The sequence below is a fragment of the Procambarus clarkii genome, chromosome 12 (genome assembly GCF_040958095.1).
Source record: "Procambarus clarkii isolate CNS0578487 chromosome 12, FALCON_Pclarkii_2.0, whole genome shotgun sequence".
Classification (NCBI taxonomy): domain Eukaryota; kingdom Metazoa; phylum Arthropoda; class Malacostraca; order Decapoda; family Cambaridae; genus Procambarus; species Procambarus clarkii.
The window spans coordinates 50,441,892-50,458,878 of record NC_091161.1 but is presented as its reverse complement, the minus strand read 5'-3'; the positions used below and the strand labels follow the sequence as shown (position 1 = coordinate 50,458,878).

The 16,987-nt window shown below is 43.5% G+C and overlaps 1 long non-coding RNA gene across 1 annotated transcript in view; it reads right to left on the bottom strand.

Moving 5' to 3' along the window:
• Positions 1 to 238: 238 nt before the first annotated feature.
• LOC138363940 (uncharacterized) overlaps positions 239 to 16,987 on the bottom strand; it is a 124,829-nt gene continuing 108,080 nt past the window's right edge. Inside the window, exon 4 of the long non-coding RNA XR_011228279.1 lies at positions 239 to 4,761. This is a non-coding gene — a long non-coding RNA (uncharacterized lncRNA). The remainder of the gene's footprint in view (positions 4,762 to 16,987) is intronic.

Below are 16,987 nucleotides of genomic sequence, written 5' to 3'. Positions count from 1 at the left end.
CAAAAGGAGCACAGGCTCTGGTAAAGAGTCCAACAAGTGTTTAGGATCATGAAGAGAAAGCGTAAAATTTGAGGGGAGATAAACGGAACAGACTGTATACCATTTACTCACAAAGATACGAACCACAAAACACTGAATGGGTGACTGAAAAAGTCGGGCGATGAAGGGAATATCACGACAGATCAAGAGAGCAGTAGAGTTATGCGCAGTAAAAGCTGGAGGGGAAAAGAGAAAGTAATAACCACGCCAAGTAAGTTTTATTGTTTTCTTTTGGGAGGGAGTTCTTTGGTTGTTCTACCTCTTCCCCTCACTTCATTACACACACAAATTACAATAGCGTGATGCTTCAATGAACAAATCCACAAGGGCCGTGACGAGGATTCGAACCTACGTCAGAAGAGGTAGAACGGCCTATTGACATAGCTAGAGTGCATGAGGGGAGCTGTGTAAAGCCCTGGTTTGTGTCTCGGAGACGCTGCAGGATTCAAGTAAGTTCAGTAAAACTTCTGGTTTCAACTCTTTTTACCATGTCGTAGCTCAGTCGATAAGGCAGCGTCTGGGATGATCTCGGACATAGGTTCAAATCCTCGTCACGGTCCTTGTGGATTTGTTCATTGATGCATCACGCTATTGTGATTTCTGTGTGTTTTTGACAATATTTAAATGACTCTTATGCTGTATGAATCCTAATGTGCTTTATTAGATTTGATTTTTGTGAAAAGTCTTTTTGACATACTGAACAGTGATATGGTTTCTCTCCTGTATGAATCCTCATGTGTATTCTTAGACCTGATTTTTGTGAAAAGTATTTTTGACATTCTGAACAGTGATATGGTTTCTCTCCTGTATGAATCCTCATGTGTGTTATTAGAGAGAATTTTTGTGAAAAGTCTTTTCGACATTCTGAACAGTGATATGGTTTCTCTCCTGTATGAATCCTCATGTGTGTTATTAGAGATAATTTTTGTGAAAAGTCTTTTTGACACACTGAACAGTGATATGGTTTCTCTCCTGTATGAATCCTCATGTGTGTTATTAGAGATAATTTGTGTGAAAAGTCTTTTTGACATTCTGAACAGTGATATGGTTTCTCTCCTGTATGAATCCTCATGTGTATTATTAGAGATAATTTGTGTGAAAAGTCTTTTTGACATTCTGCACAGTGATATGGTTTCTCTCCTGTATGAATCCTCATGTGTGTTATTAGATGTGATTTTCGTGTAAAGTTTTTTTGACATACTGAACAGTGATATGGTTTCTCTCCTGTATGAATCCTCATGTGTGTTATTAGAGAAAATTTTTTTGAAAAGTCTTTTTGACATATTGAACAGTGATATGGTTTCTCTTTTGTATGAATCCTCAGTGTGTGTTATTAGATTTGATTTTCGAGTAAAGTTTTTTTGACATACTGAACAGTGATATGGTTTCTCTCCTGTATGAATCCTCATGTGTCTTATTAGATCTGATTTTTGTGAAAAGTCTTTTTGACACTCTGAACAGTGATATGCATTCTCTCCTGTATGAATCCTCATGTGTGTTATTAGACCTGATTTTTGTGAAAAGTATTTTTGACATTCTGAACAGTGATATGGTTTCTCTCCTGTATGAATCCTCATGTGTGTTATTAGAGAGAATTTTTGTGAAAAGTCTTTTCGACATTCTGAACAGTGATATGGTTTCTCTCCTGTATGAATCCTCATGTGTGTTATTAGAGATAATTTTTGTGAAAAGTCTTTTTGACACACTGAACAGTGATATGGTTTCTCTCCTGTATGAATCCTCATGTGTGTTATTAGAGATAATTTGTGTGAAAAGTCTTTTTGACATTCTGAACAGTGATATGGTTTCTCTCCTGTATGAATCCTCATGTGTATTATTAGAGATAATTTGTGTGAAAAGTCTTTTTGACATTCTGCACAGTGATATGGTTTCTCTCCTGTATGAATCCTCATGTGTGTTATTAGATGTGATTTTCGTGTAAAGTTTTTTTGACATACTGAACAGTGATATGGTTTCTCTCCTGTATGAATCCTCATGTGTATTCTTAGACCTGATTTTTGTGAAAAGTATTTTTGACACTCTGAACAGTGATATGGTTTCTCTCCTGTATGAATCCTCATGTGTATTCTTAGATTTGATTTAAGTGAGAAGTCTTTTTGACACACTGAACAGTGATATGGTTTCTCTCCTGTATGAATCCTTGTGTGTGTGTTATTAGCCATAATTTATTTTTAAAGTCTTTCAGACACATTCTACAGTGACATGACTTTTCTCCTGAATGGTCACTTATATAAATTTTGATATTTTGAAAGTAGTTTAGACAATGTATTTATTTTTTTTCTCTAAATGTTTTGTATGCTATTATGCGAGATGTTTTCATAATATAATTTTGAACATTCAACACTGATGACATTTTTCTTTTTAATAAATATTTGTACAGTTTTCTTGATTGTATAAACCTTTACAGCTATTTGATCCAAAAAGCAAGTATTATCTAATGAAATATTCTACATTTCATTAGTTAAGTCTTGTAGACAATTATTACTAGTATTTGTCTCCTTTATAAATTGTTGTGTTCTTTATAAATCTTAGTAATATATTTGATATATTTTAAATGCATGAGCTTTTATTTATTACTAAAGCAAATATTGTTAAGAGATGCCAAAAACACTTGGACTGTCGGATACATAAATAATTCAAGTAACTAGGGAGCCGGTCGGCCGAGCGGACAGCATGCTGGACTTGTGATCCTGTGGTCCCGGGTTCGATACCGGGCGCCGGCGAGAAACAATGGGCAGTTTCTTTCACCCTATGCCCCTGTTACCTAGCAGTAAAATAGGTACCTGGGTGTTAGTCAGCTGTCACGGGCTGCTTCCTGGGGGTGGAGGCCTGGTCGAGGACCGGGCCGCGGGGACACTAAAGCCCTGAAATTATCTCAAGATAACTATATAGCAATCAGTATAGAGTAACCAGAATAGAGCACACAGGTTATAGTGTTAACTCTGTTGTCAACAGATGGCACTCAATATCAGATAAGCAATTGGAATAATCTAATTAACTTTTGTAGGAATATAAAGTAATTTAATTACTTGTCAAAGACACAAGAGAATGGAAAAAAGTTACAATATGTAAACCACTGGTATTATTCATAAATAGTAAGATAATATTGTGCTTATTATATTATAAAATGTGCTAGACATAAAATATACTCTACAATATTTCCTGTGAATCAGCAAGTGTAAAAGCAAACATACAAATCTACGTCTCCACATGCGTTCACCAGCAGGAAAGTTAGTGTCCGTGTATAACTTTGTAAACATTACAAACAAATCCTGTGGCAATTTTTTTTTTTTTTAAGATTTAACAAAATGTCTTTGTATAGGAAAATTAAATATATTATAAATTTATTTATAATTATACTGATTTATCATACTGTACATATAGCAACAGCAGAGAGGGATGGTTTATTATAAATACTGCCACAGTATTAAGATGTTTCACTACAGAACCTTATTACAAATATGACCACAGAATTTGGGATGTCTTATTATAAATATAACCACAGAACTGAGGAATGTCTTATTATAAATATAACCACAGAACTGAGGAATGTCTTATTATAAATATAACCACAGAACTGAGGAATGTCTTATTATAAATATAACCACAGAACTGAGGAATGTCTTATTATAAATATAACCACAGAACTGAGGAATGTCTTATAATAAATATAACCAAAAAACTGAGGGATGTCTTATTATATATATAACCACAGAACAGAGGAATGTCTTATAATAAATATAACCAAAAAACTGAGGAATGTCTTATTATAAATATGATCAGAGAATTGAGGGATGTTCTCTTATAAATATAACCACAGAACTGATGGATGTCTTATTATAAATATAACCACAGAACTGATGGATGTCTTATTATAAATATAACCATAGCACAAGAGTCAGGTACAGTGGACCCTCATGTGGTTTGTCATTTGCAAACATATATGTATGTGATTTTTACAAGAACTTACTGATCCAATGTACCATGCACATTGTTATTTTTAAATCCCCAATACAGTCATGTAAATATGTGAATAAATAAATAAATTCTGAGCATTAAGAACACTGATATATTATCTTATTTGGAGAGCCTTTTGAGCTTAAGAGCAAATTACCTAAGAAAAAAATCATAATTACTATACAGTATAAAGATTATTTATTTTAATGCTTTCTCAACATTTACAATGGCTCACATAGGAGAAAAAGTACGAAATGTTTTAAAACTGAAAATATATATTAAACTTTTTTATATTAGAACCTGATAATAAAAATAATTAATTTGAAAATCTTAAAATGTATTCTTGCCAAACAATAGTATTAAAAACAATACTGTACCACATACACAATGAGCTAATAAATATCGAGATTTTTATATTAATGATACACCAAATTTAATTTAAATACACATTTCCTTTGTTACCATAGTGCATGAGATGTTAATAATGCATAACATATTGATAATACATGTAGTCATTCACATGAGTGTGCTGAAGACAGTCTTACCCATCTACATGTAGTATTTCTTACACCATAATGTGTTTCATAATGCTGCTGGCAACATGTATGCAGTATATCTGACACTGTGTGTGGAGGCTGACACTGCAGGTATTATTCAACACCACTGGGTCCTGGCACTGCAGGTATTATTCAATGCCACTGGTTTCTGGCACTGCAGGTATTATTCTTCTGGTGACCGTAGGAGCTGTGAAAGAAAAGATTGAGAGATTACCAAGTCGTTTAAAGTCAACAAATACCAAATACAGAATCTTCGAAATCTAGGAAAGATTTCCCAAATAGGATTTTTTTTTTTAATAATTCCAATACTATAATGGTTCTTTCTCCAAATAAAACAAATATATACAGTATAGGTAAAATATATCAGCCAGCAGACTGCTAACAGGTACCAATCCCTGCACACAGGAATCTTAGCAGATACAGTATATGGAAAATGGCAAACATAATTCCAATCTACAAAAATGGTATCCGAGAAGACCCTCTAAATTATAGACCCATATCATTAACAAGTATGGTAGTTAAAACATTAGAAAAAAATAGCTAACACCAAATGGGTTGATCCATTGTTGTTAACACAAGAATGGGTAGAACACCTGGAGAGTACAATAATGACATAAAAATGGACAGACGGTATGGTTATCGAACAGGAAGATCCTGTGTAACAAATCTACTTAGTTTTTATGAATCACAGAGATTCTACAGGAAAGAGATGGTTGACCAACTGTCTATCTGAACCTAAAAGACCAGCATTGATGTAATGAAATGCCATTTTCTGGGTGAGACCAGAGGCTCCCTAGAGCTATCCGGGCTGATATGAGCGTATTAGACCGTGGCATCAGCCAAGTGAATGGAGTTCTTAGGCCTAACAGGGACCACAAACCAGAACCTAGGCCCCACCTCAGAGAGGCACGAGGAGCAATGGCCTATAGAAAGCCTCGTGAGGTTGGAAGCATTCTATGTCTGCCATCGACCGAGACAGGCACCCAAGAAAGGGTTTGTTTTGGGGTACCTACCTATCTGGTTAAAAAATTGCTACTGAAAGCCAAACTGTTGAGAAGAACTCTCCAAACTAAAAACTAACAAACGAGCATGATGTCACAACCATCTCCGTGCCGCTGTCAGTGCAGCTCCCCCCTTCCGCAGAAGGGGGAATGGGGAGCTCCAGACCTCCCACACCAGCTATCATCCCCAAGTTCAGAGGCTGGATGTCAAAAACTGCGAAAAACCTCCGACCAGAGGAAGGGAGGGTTGCCGGGAAGACTCCGGGTCTAACCCAAAAAATGGCGTTTCATTACATTCAACGCTGGTTTTCTGGGGGAGCCCCTTTGGCTCCCTGGAGCTACTTAACCAAAGATAAAAACAAGAGGGACTTTCCCGGGAGGTGGTTGCCACTCGCTCCAGGGACACCATCCAAGCGCCCAGTTCCAAGAGAAGCCGGACCTGGGACAAAGAAGTCATCCAAAAGCAGGAGCAATAGACCCAGGGGTTCAGATTGAACAAGTCCAGAATGTACCGCATTGTCTGCACAGTCTCTTTTCAGAACCGGAAACAGGTGGGAAACCGACCTGAGGGATGAGGACTTTTGTCCACACCCAAGCAAACCCACTCCAAGGTGACCCAACAGAGAGAAAGCCTGCCCTGCCAGCTCCGAGCCCCCCGAAGAAGGAGGGGCCACCCAATGTCACTGCAAGCTGCATGAAGCGACTTGAAAAGCCGACAAATCGTGGGACCAGGCAGGGGCAAACTGCACGAACCTCTCCCTCCCAATTGCCTCGTCAATAGGATGACCAACAAAAGGGCCGAAGCCCCTTATGAAAAGCTGATAGATGAGCAGAGCGATTACCGCGCCAACCAGACGACGTCGGCCCGGAAGGCTGTTCCGACTCTGAAATTGGCACCACTGGCATACCACGATAAGAGCAACCTCGAGCCCTGGGCATGACCTTTTTGGAAAGAAACCCCACGGGCCCCCCCCTAAGAACCAAAAAGTCCGACATGGGAGGACAACTAGAAACCTCCGTTTGCAGAAACTGCACCATCGCATACTGTGCAAAAAGAAAGGGCAAAATGGGCAGAGAAAACCTAAGAGCCAGAGCTCAAGCGGATTCTAAGGATTGAGCAAGCACCGCCTGATGGCACCCAAAACGAGAAGCAAAAAACAGAGACTCTGCCTCCCTTAGGATTGGCACAAACAGCTTCAACAAGGCAGCTGACGCCCGCACCACTGCGACCAATGCACCAGAACCAGGATCAGCAACCAACGCCTCCATGTCCTCCTTAAGCCAGTCCGAAGACAGCTTGAGAAGGGAAAAGAAACGCAAGACCGAAGCCTAATGGTCACGGATGAGTAAATCCTCAGCAACCAGGGCAGCCGAAAGGGAGGGAACCTGTACGCAAAGTTACACAGGCCGACATCCCAAAGAAGGGCAGGGACGAACAAACAAGCAGTGAAGCATTCAATCTCGCCCCCCGGGTAAACCTGAATAACCATCAGGGCCTCTCGCCACTCAAGCATGTGGGACCGACAGAACGTATGCCATGCCGCCATTGAAAATATAGGCTATTCTGCCAAAGAGGATGACTCCAGAACCTCGTAACGCACCCAGTAAGGAAAGGAAAAACCAATCACAAATGAGGCAGGATCCATTATTGAGGCACAATCTAGGTCATGCAGGAGATGGCCTCGAGCCGCAATGGCCTCCCGCACCTAATGGGGCGCGATGCGGGAGGCCGAAAACCTCTGGAAGTGCGGGACAGAAGTACCAGAGGGATCCCGGGAAGGGGTTGATGCTATATCAAAATCGTATAGGGAGGGAGGGGATAATAAAACCCCACCCCCCTGCAACAACAAACCTCGCTCATAGGGTACCAACACCCAAGCAGGGTCAAATGGAGCCCAAGCCCCCCATGTCAACCCCTCCCTTGCCTCGGGAACCTCCACATTAGGACCCGGGGCCGAGTCGTCCTGCAAACCCTGTGCCTCAAGAAATAAGACAGTCCACCGGAAAAGTTGGAACAGGGCCCATTGGTCACACCCAGATGCACCGGCTGGAGAAAAAGGCTCGAATGCCTCCGTCATCACACCAGAAGGAGCATCCCCTGAAACTGCTCGAATCTCACCACCAACTAAACCCTGCCCCGACTCTGAAACCCTTAGACACTTCAGAACTGGGTGCAGAGGGTCGAGGAACAGCAGGGGAAGGACAAGGGAGGCATGGACGAAACAAAGTTGAGTCAATAACAACCCCAAGTTCGAGTCCCTATATGCAAAACCGGGCAGGCTCAGGGCATCCGGGTTAGTAACCAACCCAGCGCACTGCAGCAACCTAAAACACGCATGCAACGCCAAAGCTGCCTGCACCTGAGTATCAAGATCACTGGATTGGATGAACTGGAGTACAAGCAAGGAACACCACTCGCAGGACTCCGGGTCAAAGGTGTTACAGACCCAACAGGCAGCATGAGGGAGGCACAAATTGGTGATTGTCACCCTGAGACAAGGGGACAGAGCAACCCTCAAACTCACACGAAGTGAGATGGGACCCAGAGGATGCATCCATCGGACCACAGAGCCCTAAAGGGGATTTCCAGGGCCCTTAGATGCTCTGCTAAGGGAAGCCCAGGCAAGATACTGATAACCGGCACCCCAAACTATCCAGCGAACTACTAACAGTTGAACCCTCGGGACGTGTACACTCACAGGGATCTAGTAGGACCACCAATTTATATAGAAGGGGTACCAACACCAATGGGGCAGACCCCCACCAGGCAGGAAACAAAAATAAAAGAAAACTCCCGCATGAGGGACAACGACCCAGGTGGAACATAGCCGATCGCTATAATCTGGTGAAAACTAGCTGCACAGTACCTTGTGCCCCTACCAGTGACAAAACAAGTGGTGCAAGAAACACCCCAGCTGACACCAAGGGTGGGCAATTACCGAGAAGCAAAAGATTCCACAGAGGCAGACCCCAAGCGACTTGTGGAAGATAACCCCAAGCCACAAGGGCAATACCTACTGGGCACCTAGGGAAAGGAACCCTAGGCATATGCAGCCCCGAGTACTTGTGAAATTACTCCTGGTTAACACACCACCACAGGACAGGACCACACCACAAGGCACAGCACTGTTAATGACTTAAGCACCATCAGGGCATTAGTCAATGGAGTTCAGCCTACCGGGGACCACAAACCAGAACCTGGCCCCCTCAGAGAGGTACAGGGAGGAATGGCCCTGGAAAACACCCCATGGTTGGGGGTTTTCCTTATCTGCCATCCAATAGAGTTAGGCACCCAGAGAAGTAGGCATAACAAAACAGACCCCACATGGTAATAAAACTGCAACCAAAAACCGGAGAGGCAAAACACCCACCAGTCCCAAGTTAACAACGGAAACAAGCAAACATCACACTTTGCCATCGCACCACTCGTAAGCGCAGCCATCCCCTCCCCACTAGGGTGATGGGGGAGCCCCGGACCCCTTGTGCCGGCTACCTAGCAATCCAGTTCGGAAGCTAAGCATCCAAACAATGCGAAAAAAAAAGTCGGCAGGAGGGAGGGAGGGAGGGTGACTGGGAGCCTCCAGGGATCACTGAGAACTTTTCGACCTCCAAAAGCACTGCGCCCAAATATTGACCCAAGAAATGGCAAACACGGCAGCCAAAGCAGCAAACTTCCTAACGTCATGGGCGTGCGGACAGATAGCAGGTTGGCTAGACTTAACCACCATGCTGTACGGCCATAATAAATGACAATTCTGTGGTGCGCCGAAAATAAATTCTGTGCAAAAAAATTATTTTCTCTTTTATTGTTAAATTGTAGCCTCTGATCATGGTAAAATAAAATTAAATATTGTATGTGACATACTATAGCCATGATGGAGCTGAGAAGTTGAGCAAATTATGGGCGCTGAGCGATGAAGCCCTCAGGGTCACTAGCAGACGCCACCTCACTCCCTCTTTCACCAACACCTCACTCGGCAACAATCCTTCTCCCAACATACTCCTTTTGCTGTTATTACACTATATACACACATCATATACAGTATAAGAATCTACATTTGTTTTCACCATAGCGAACCACTAAGCTGGTATGCTGAGTCCAGACAATAACAGGTTGCCACACAGAATTAGCAGACGATGCTACCTCCCTCACCAAGATTACTCCTCCCACCATACTGCAAACAGGGCTAATTATCACCACAATCCTATTATCAGAATCCTGGTCACTAAATCCTGTAAATTAATAATTTTCCACAAGTTTATTCTGTAAAGGAACATGAGAAGTCATTTCAAGATTCTAAGATGGACCAAACAATGGTAGGATGCTGTGGCTACCTGCATAGTGCTGTGAACATCTTGAACAGAACATGAGAACATAAGAATAACGGTAATTGCAGAAGGCCTATTGGCCCATATGAGGCAGCTCCTATTTATAACCTCATACTCATATACATGTCCAACCTATCCCACAACAGCATTGTGTTCACTGATATCTGGAAATTGTACACAGTCTTTATCACAGTCAGGCTCCTCTCTAATACTATCATGGCTAAATAATACCAGTTACATATATGTTTTGACAATTTTAGACGATGCCGTGGTCACAAGCTGAACAGCGATGCTGTTAGCTCATGCTCTACTCACCTAATTGTGCTTGCAGGGGTCGAGCTCTGGCTCTTTGGTCCCGCCTCTCAACCATCAATCAACAGGTGTACAGGTTCCTGAGCCTATTGGGCTCTATCATATCTACACTTGAAACTGTGTATGGAGTCAGCCTCCACCACCTCACTTCCTAATGCATTCCATTTGTCAACCATTCTGACACTAAAAATGTTCTAATATCTCTGTGGCTCATTTGGGCACTTAGTTTCCACCTGTGTCCCCTAGTGTTAAATACCCTGTCTTTATCTACCCTATCAATTCCCTTGAGAATCTTGAATATGGTGATCATGTCCCCCCTAACTCTTGTGTCTTCCAGCGAAGTGAGGTTTAATTCCCATAGCCTCTACTCGTAACTCATACCTCTCAGCTTGGGTACTAGTCTGGTGGCAAACTGTGTGCCATCCTTGGTTGATAACTCAGTACTGAGGCTCTCACACTTTAAGAATGTTGCCAACGATTTTCTTTAAAAATGAGGTCTGTTTAAAGGAGTCCTGAGACACAGGATGTGAGCCTCGTATACCCACAGAAGTATTGAATCGCTCCCTATACCTAAGATCGCCACTCTGCGCACCCCCTGGTTGATACCTGGTTGATGGAGTTCTGGGAGTTCTTCTACTCCCAAAGCCCTGGCCCGAGGCCAGGCTTGACTTGTCAGAGTTTGGTCCACTAAGCTGTTGCTTGGAGCGGCCTGCAGGCCCACATACCCACCACAGCCCGGTTGGTCCAGTACTCCTTGGAGGAATAAATCTAGTTTCCTCTTGAAAATGTCCACGGCTAGTTCCGGCAATATTTCTTATGCTTGCTGGAAGGGTGTTGAACAACCGTGGACCTCTGATGTTTATACAGTGTTCTCTGATTGTGCCTATGGCACCTCTGCTCTTCACTGGTTCTATTCTGTATTTTCTTCCATATCGTTCACTCCAGTATGTTGTTATTTTACTGTGTAGATTTGGTACTTTGCCCTCCAGTATCTTCCAGGTGTATATTGTCTCCGTGGTGTAGTGGTAAGACACTCGCCTGGCGTTCCGCGAGCGCTATATCATGGGTTCGTATCCTGGCCGGGGAGGATTTACTGGGCGCAAATCCTTAACTGTAGCCTCTGTTTAACGCAACAGTAAAATGTGTACTTGGATGAAAAAACGATTCTTCGCGGCAGGGGATCGTATTCCAGGGACCATAGGATTAAGGTCCTGCCCGAAACGCTACGCGTACTAGTGACTGTACAAGAATGTAACAACTCTTGTATGTATCTCAAAAAAAAAAAAAAAAAAAAAAAAAAAAAAAAAAAAAAATTGATATCTCTCTCCTCTTCTTTCTAGTGAGTACATTTGGAGGGCTTTGAGACGATCCCAATAATTCAGGTGCTTTATTGCGTCTATGCGTGCCGTATATGTTCTCTGTATTCCCTCTATTTCAGCAATCTCTCCTGCTCTGAAGGGGGGAAGTGAGTACTGAGCAGTACTCAAGACGGGACAACACAAGTGACTTGAAGAGTACAACCATTGTGATGGGATCCCTGGATTTGAAAGTTCTCGTAATCCATCCTATCATTTTTCTGGCCGTCGCAATATTTGCTTGGTTATGCTCCCTAAACGTTAGGTCGTCAGACATCATTATTCCCAAATCCTTTACATGCTATTTTCCTACTATGGGTACATTTGATTGTGTTTTGTACCCTGTATTATGTTTAAGGCCCTCATTTTTACCATACCTGAGTACCTGGAATTTATCACTGTTAAACATCATGTTATTTTCTGATGCCCAGTCGAAAACTTGATTAATATCCGCTTGAAGTTTTTCAATGTCTTCAGCCGAGGTAATTTCAGACTAATTTTTGTGTCATCTGCAAAGAAAGATACGAAGCTGTGACTTGTATTTTTGTCTATATCTGATATGAGAATAAGGAAAAGCAGCTGTGCAAGGACTGTACCCTGAGGTACAGAGCTTTTAACTGCACTTGGACTAGATTTTATATGGTTGACCGTTACTCGCTGAGTCCTGTTTGACAGAAAACTGAGTATCCAGCATCCTACTTTACCGGTTATTCCCATTGACTTCATTTTGTGTGCTATCACGCCATGGTCACATTTATCGAAAGCCTTTGCCAAGTCCGTGTATATCACATCAGCATTCTGTTTTTCTTCTAATGCCTCAGTGACTTTGTCGTAGTGCTCAAGTAGCTGTGAGAGGCACGATCTTCCCGCTCGAAATCTATGTTGGCCTGGGTTATGAAGGTCATTGGTCTCCATGAAAATGGTGACCTGAATCCTAATCACTCTCTCAAATACTTTTATTATGTGCGATGTTAGTGCAACTGGTCTATAATTCTTTGCCAATGCTTTGCTCCCTCTCTTGTGTAGAGGGGCTATGTCTGCTACTTTAAGTGCATCTGGTATCTTCCCCGTGTCCAAGCTCTTCCTCCACACTATACTGAGTGCCTGTGCTACCGGCACTTTGCATTTCTTTATAAATATTGAATTCCATGAGTCTGGACCTGGGGCCGAGTGCATGGGCATGTTTTCAATTTCTCTTTCAAAATTTAGTGCGCTCGTGTTGATATCAGTTATATTTACAGGGGTTTGAATATCCCGCATAAAGAAATTGTCTGGATCTTCCACTTTCATGTTGTTTATTGGAGTGCTAAACATGTCCTCATACTGCTTTTTTAGGATTTCACTAACTTCTTTGTCATTCCTCCGTATATGAACCTTCACTTGTACGAATAGGTCCAATACTGGCAGTGGTTTTTGCTTTTGATTTCGCATATGTGAAGAAGTATTTTGGATTTTTCTTTATTTCCTGAATTGCTTTCTGTTCTAACTGCCTTTCTTCAGTCTCATATGAGTGTTTCAATTTCCGCTCGATTTCTTCAATCTCCCTATTTAAATTATTCGTTCTTTGACGGGAAATTCCTGTCTGCATAAGCAGTTCCGTTATTTTTTTCCTGCGTTTATAGTGTCTGCGTTCTCTTTCTACGTTGGATCTCTTTCTGGCTTTCCTCAAAGGAACATGTTTCAGACAGACTTGATACGCTTCCGAAGTCAGTTTTTCTATTCCTTCTGTAGGAAGGAATCTAAGGAGGAAGGAATCCTTCTGTAGGAAGGAATCCCCCGATCTAACCCCCAATCTGATGCTCTGTGTACCCCTAATCTAATGCCTCAAGGCACTCTGTGCAGTGCGGTGGTTAACCCTTAAACTGCACAACACGTTATGACATGTTGAGTAACTGACGCAAACGTGCGCATCCACATGTTTGCGGGTGCGCAATATGACGTTTTGGAGTACTACCCGCTATTTAAACTGGAGTTTAAATAAAAATAATAAAACTCCATAAAAAATATGGCGTACTATTTAAACGGCCGCAGATACAAGGGGTTCACATCACCTTCCGCAGGGCTCTTGTAAACAGACGCCATTTAAAAAAAAAATTGTCGGCAACATTCCCGGGTGTGAGGGCCTCAGTACTGAGTGAGCCACCAAGGCTGGCACAAGCAGCATGAGCTCACAACACTGTTGTTCAGCTTGTGACCACAGTTTCACCTAAAAATGTAAAAAATATATGTAACTGGTATTATTTAGCAATGATAGTATTACAGAAGACCCCCTGACTGTGATAAAAATTACCAGGATTCTGACAATAGCAGGATTGGTGTGATAATTTGTGCTGTGCTGTGAGATGAGTAAAGTTGTGGGTGGGAGGTCTGAAGCATCGACTGCCGAATCTGTGTGGCCACCTGTTGCTGTCTGCACTTACTATATCAGCATAGTGGTTTACTATGGTAAACAAAACATGCAGATACTTATATATAACGTCTGTATATAGTGAATAAAAGCAAAAACAGTATAGTGGGAGGAGAATTTTGGTGAAGGAGTGAGTGGCAGCCAGTGGCTGGCTGGTGTGCCGGCCACTCCTTGCTGCTTTTTGACTCAGCTTACCAACTTAGTGGTTTGTTATGGTAAAACACACATGTAGATACAGTATCGACTCTATTTAACAGTCTCTTATTTACCAATCTGCCGGTTCCATTGACCGGTTTGGGAGACCCAGTATCTGGAACCTCATATACCAGTCTGGCGGTCGATATTGGGTTTGTTTCGGTATCGGCGGGCCCTCACATGGCAATGGGCCACCGACCCTGAAGGTATTGAGGGAGGGATGGGAGGTAGTGATTGATGGAAGGAGGCATTGAGGGGGAGAGGCAGGGAGGGATAGAAGCAGTGAGGGAGGGAGAGTGTTGGTGGTGGTGAGGGAGAGTGTTGGTGGTGGTGAGGGAGGGTGTTGGTGGTGGTAGTGAGGGAGGGAGTGTGTTGGTGGTGGTGGTAGTGAGGGTGTTGGTGGTGGTGAGGGAGGCGGGGGGAAGGATTGCTGATAAGGCAATGGTTGCTAAACCTCTCACTCGTACTGTATTAAAAGTTTTAATCTTAGCAGTAAAATATTTATGCCAAAATATGTTAATTTTTGTGTATTACTATACATTATTAATCATTAACATGTTTTATTGTTCCCTGTTTATTAATTAAACTTATATAGTTTTAGGAATTATGCACAGTTGGCATTTGTGAGCAGAGGCTGACAGACATGTACGCCTCTACATCTAGCCTCGACCCCGTTAGTAACTCCCTTGACCCTGTTAGTAGCTCCCTCCTCCATAGCCTGCTGTTCTCATGTTATGAGGAAGGCAGAGAGGCAGTGAGGGAGGGATGGAAGACATTGAGAGAGGGATGGAAGGCACTGAGGGAGGGATGGGAGGCAGTGATGGAGGGAGGCATTGATGGGGAGAAGCAGGGAGGGATGGAAGGTGCTGAGGGAGGGATGGGAGGCAGTGATGGAGGGAGGCATTGATGGGGAGAAGCAGGGAGGGATGGAAGGCACTGAGGGAGGGATAGGAGGCAGTGATGGAGGGAGGCATTGATGGGGAGAAGCAGGGAGGGATAGAAGCAGTGAGGGAGGGAGGGTGGTGGTGGTGGCGGTGAGGGAAGAGTGGGGGGTGAGGGAAGAGTGGGGGGTGAGGGAAGAGTGGGGGGGGGGGGTGAGGGAAGAGTGGGGGGGTGAGGGAAGAGTGGGGTGTGAGGGAAGAGTGGGGTGTGAGGGAAGAGTGGGGTGTGAGGGAAGAGTGGGGTGTGAGGGAAGAGTGGGGGGGTGAGGGAAGAGTGGGGGGTGAGGGAAGAGTGGGGGGGTGAGGGAAGAGTGGGGGGGGGGGTGAGGGAAGAGTGGGGGGGGGGTGAGGGAAGAATGGGGGGGGGGGAGGAGTGGGGGGTGAGGGAAGAGTAATGGGTTTGAGGGAAGAGTGGGGGGGTGAGGGAAGAGTGGGGGGGTGAGGGAAGAGTAGGGGGGTGAGGGAAGAGTGGGGGGGGGGGGGTTGAGGGAAGAGTGGGGTGTGAGGGAAGAGTGGGGTGTGAGGGAAGAGTGGGGGTGAGGGAAGAGTGGGGGGGGGGTTGAGGGAAGAGTGGGGTGTGAGGGAAGAGTGGGGGTGAGGGAAGAGTGGGGGTGAGGGAAGAGTGGGGGTGAGGGAAGAGTGGGGGTGAGGGAAGAGTGGGGGTGAGGGAGGGAGGTGTTTGGTTACTATGGTTCACTTGTTGTGTGGTCCACTTGTGTGATCCAACTTGTCATATGAAGGAATTATTAATTGTAATCTGTGATAGAATGGGCACTAACACAGGAACTAACTTGCAACGCAATTACACAATGAACTGTATTTCATTTTAGTTACATAAAATATATCTTACCAGAATGTTACTTGAAATATTACCAACACTTCACCAACTTCATAAATACCAGAGCCCTGCATTTAACGATCTGGGTACAGCCCCATATAGGTCTTTAAATCGAATGGACACTGTATTTATATATAACATGTATATATAGTATAATAACAGCAAAAGGAATGTTGGGAGAAGCCATTTTGGTGAGGGAGGTGGTGTCAACGGCATGACTTGTCATGCTGTGTAAGGGAGGACACTATGCTCTTTAGGCACTATACCAGCTTAGTTGATCAGTTATAATGAACAAAAATGTAGAGACATATATAATGTGTGTATATAGTGTAATAACACCACAAACAGTATATACTTGAAGAAGGAATGTTAGTGCGTCTTGCCTTGAACCAGTGAGGGAGGGAGGGATGGAGGGGGGAGGGAGGGACGGAGGGGGGAGGGAGCATCAGTTGTGTGTGGCAACATTTTACTGTCTGCCGTCACCATACAAGATTAGTGATTCGCTATGGTGAACACAAATGTAGATACAGTGGTACCTTGGTTTAAGAGTTTAATCCATTCCTGGAGACAGCCCGTATTCCAAAAACTCATAATCCAAAGCTAATTTCCCCATAAGAAATAATGGGAAATGAATTAATCCGTTCCTGACTACCCAAAATCCTCACTTCAAACTAAATTTTCTGGGGGGAGCCCCGTCGGCTCCCCGGAGCTATCCCAGGCTGATATGCTAATGTCAGACTTTGGCATCAGTCATGTGTATGGAGTTCTTAGGCCTACCGGGGACCACGGCCAGAACCGGGCCCCCTCAGAGAGGCAAGGGGAGCAATGGCCTATAGAAGCCCCCGTGTAGTTGGAAGCATTCTATGTCTGCCATCGACCGGAACAGGCACCCAGAAAGGTAAGCGCCCCAAAACAAACCCCTATTCTGGTTAAAATTGCTACCTAAAACCGAACTAGTGGATAGAACTCCCCAACCGAAAACAAGCAAACTAGTGTGACGTCACACACTGCCGCGCCGCTGTCTGCGCAGCTCCC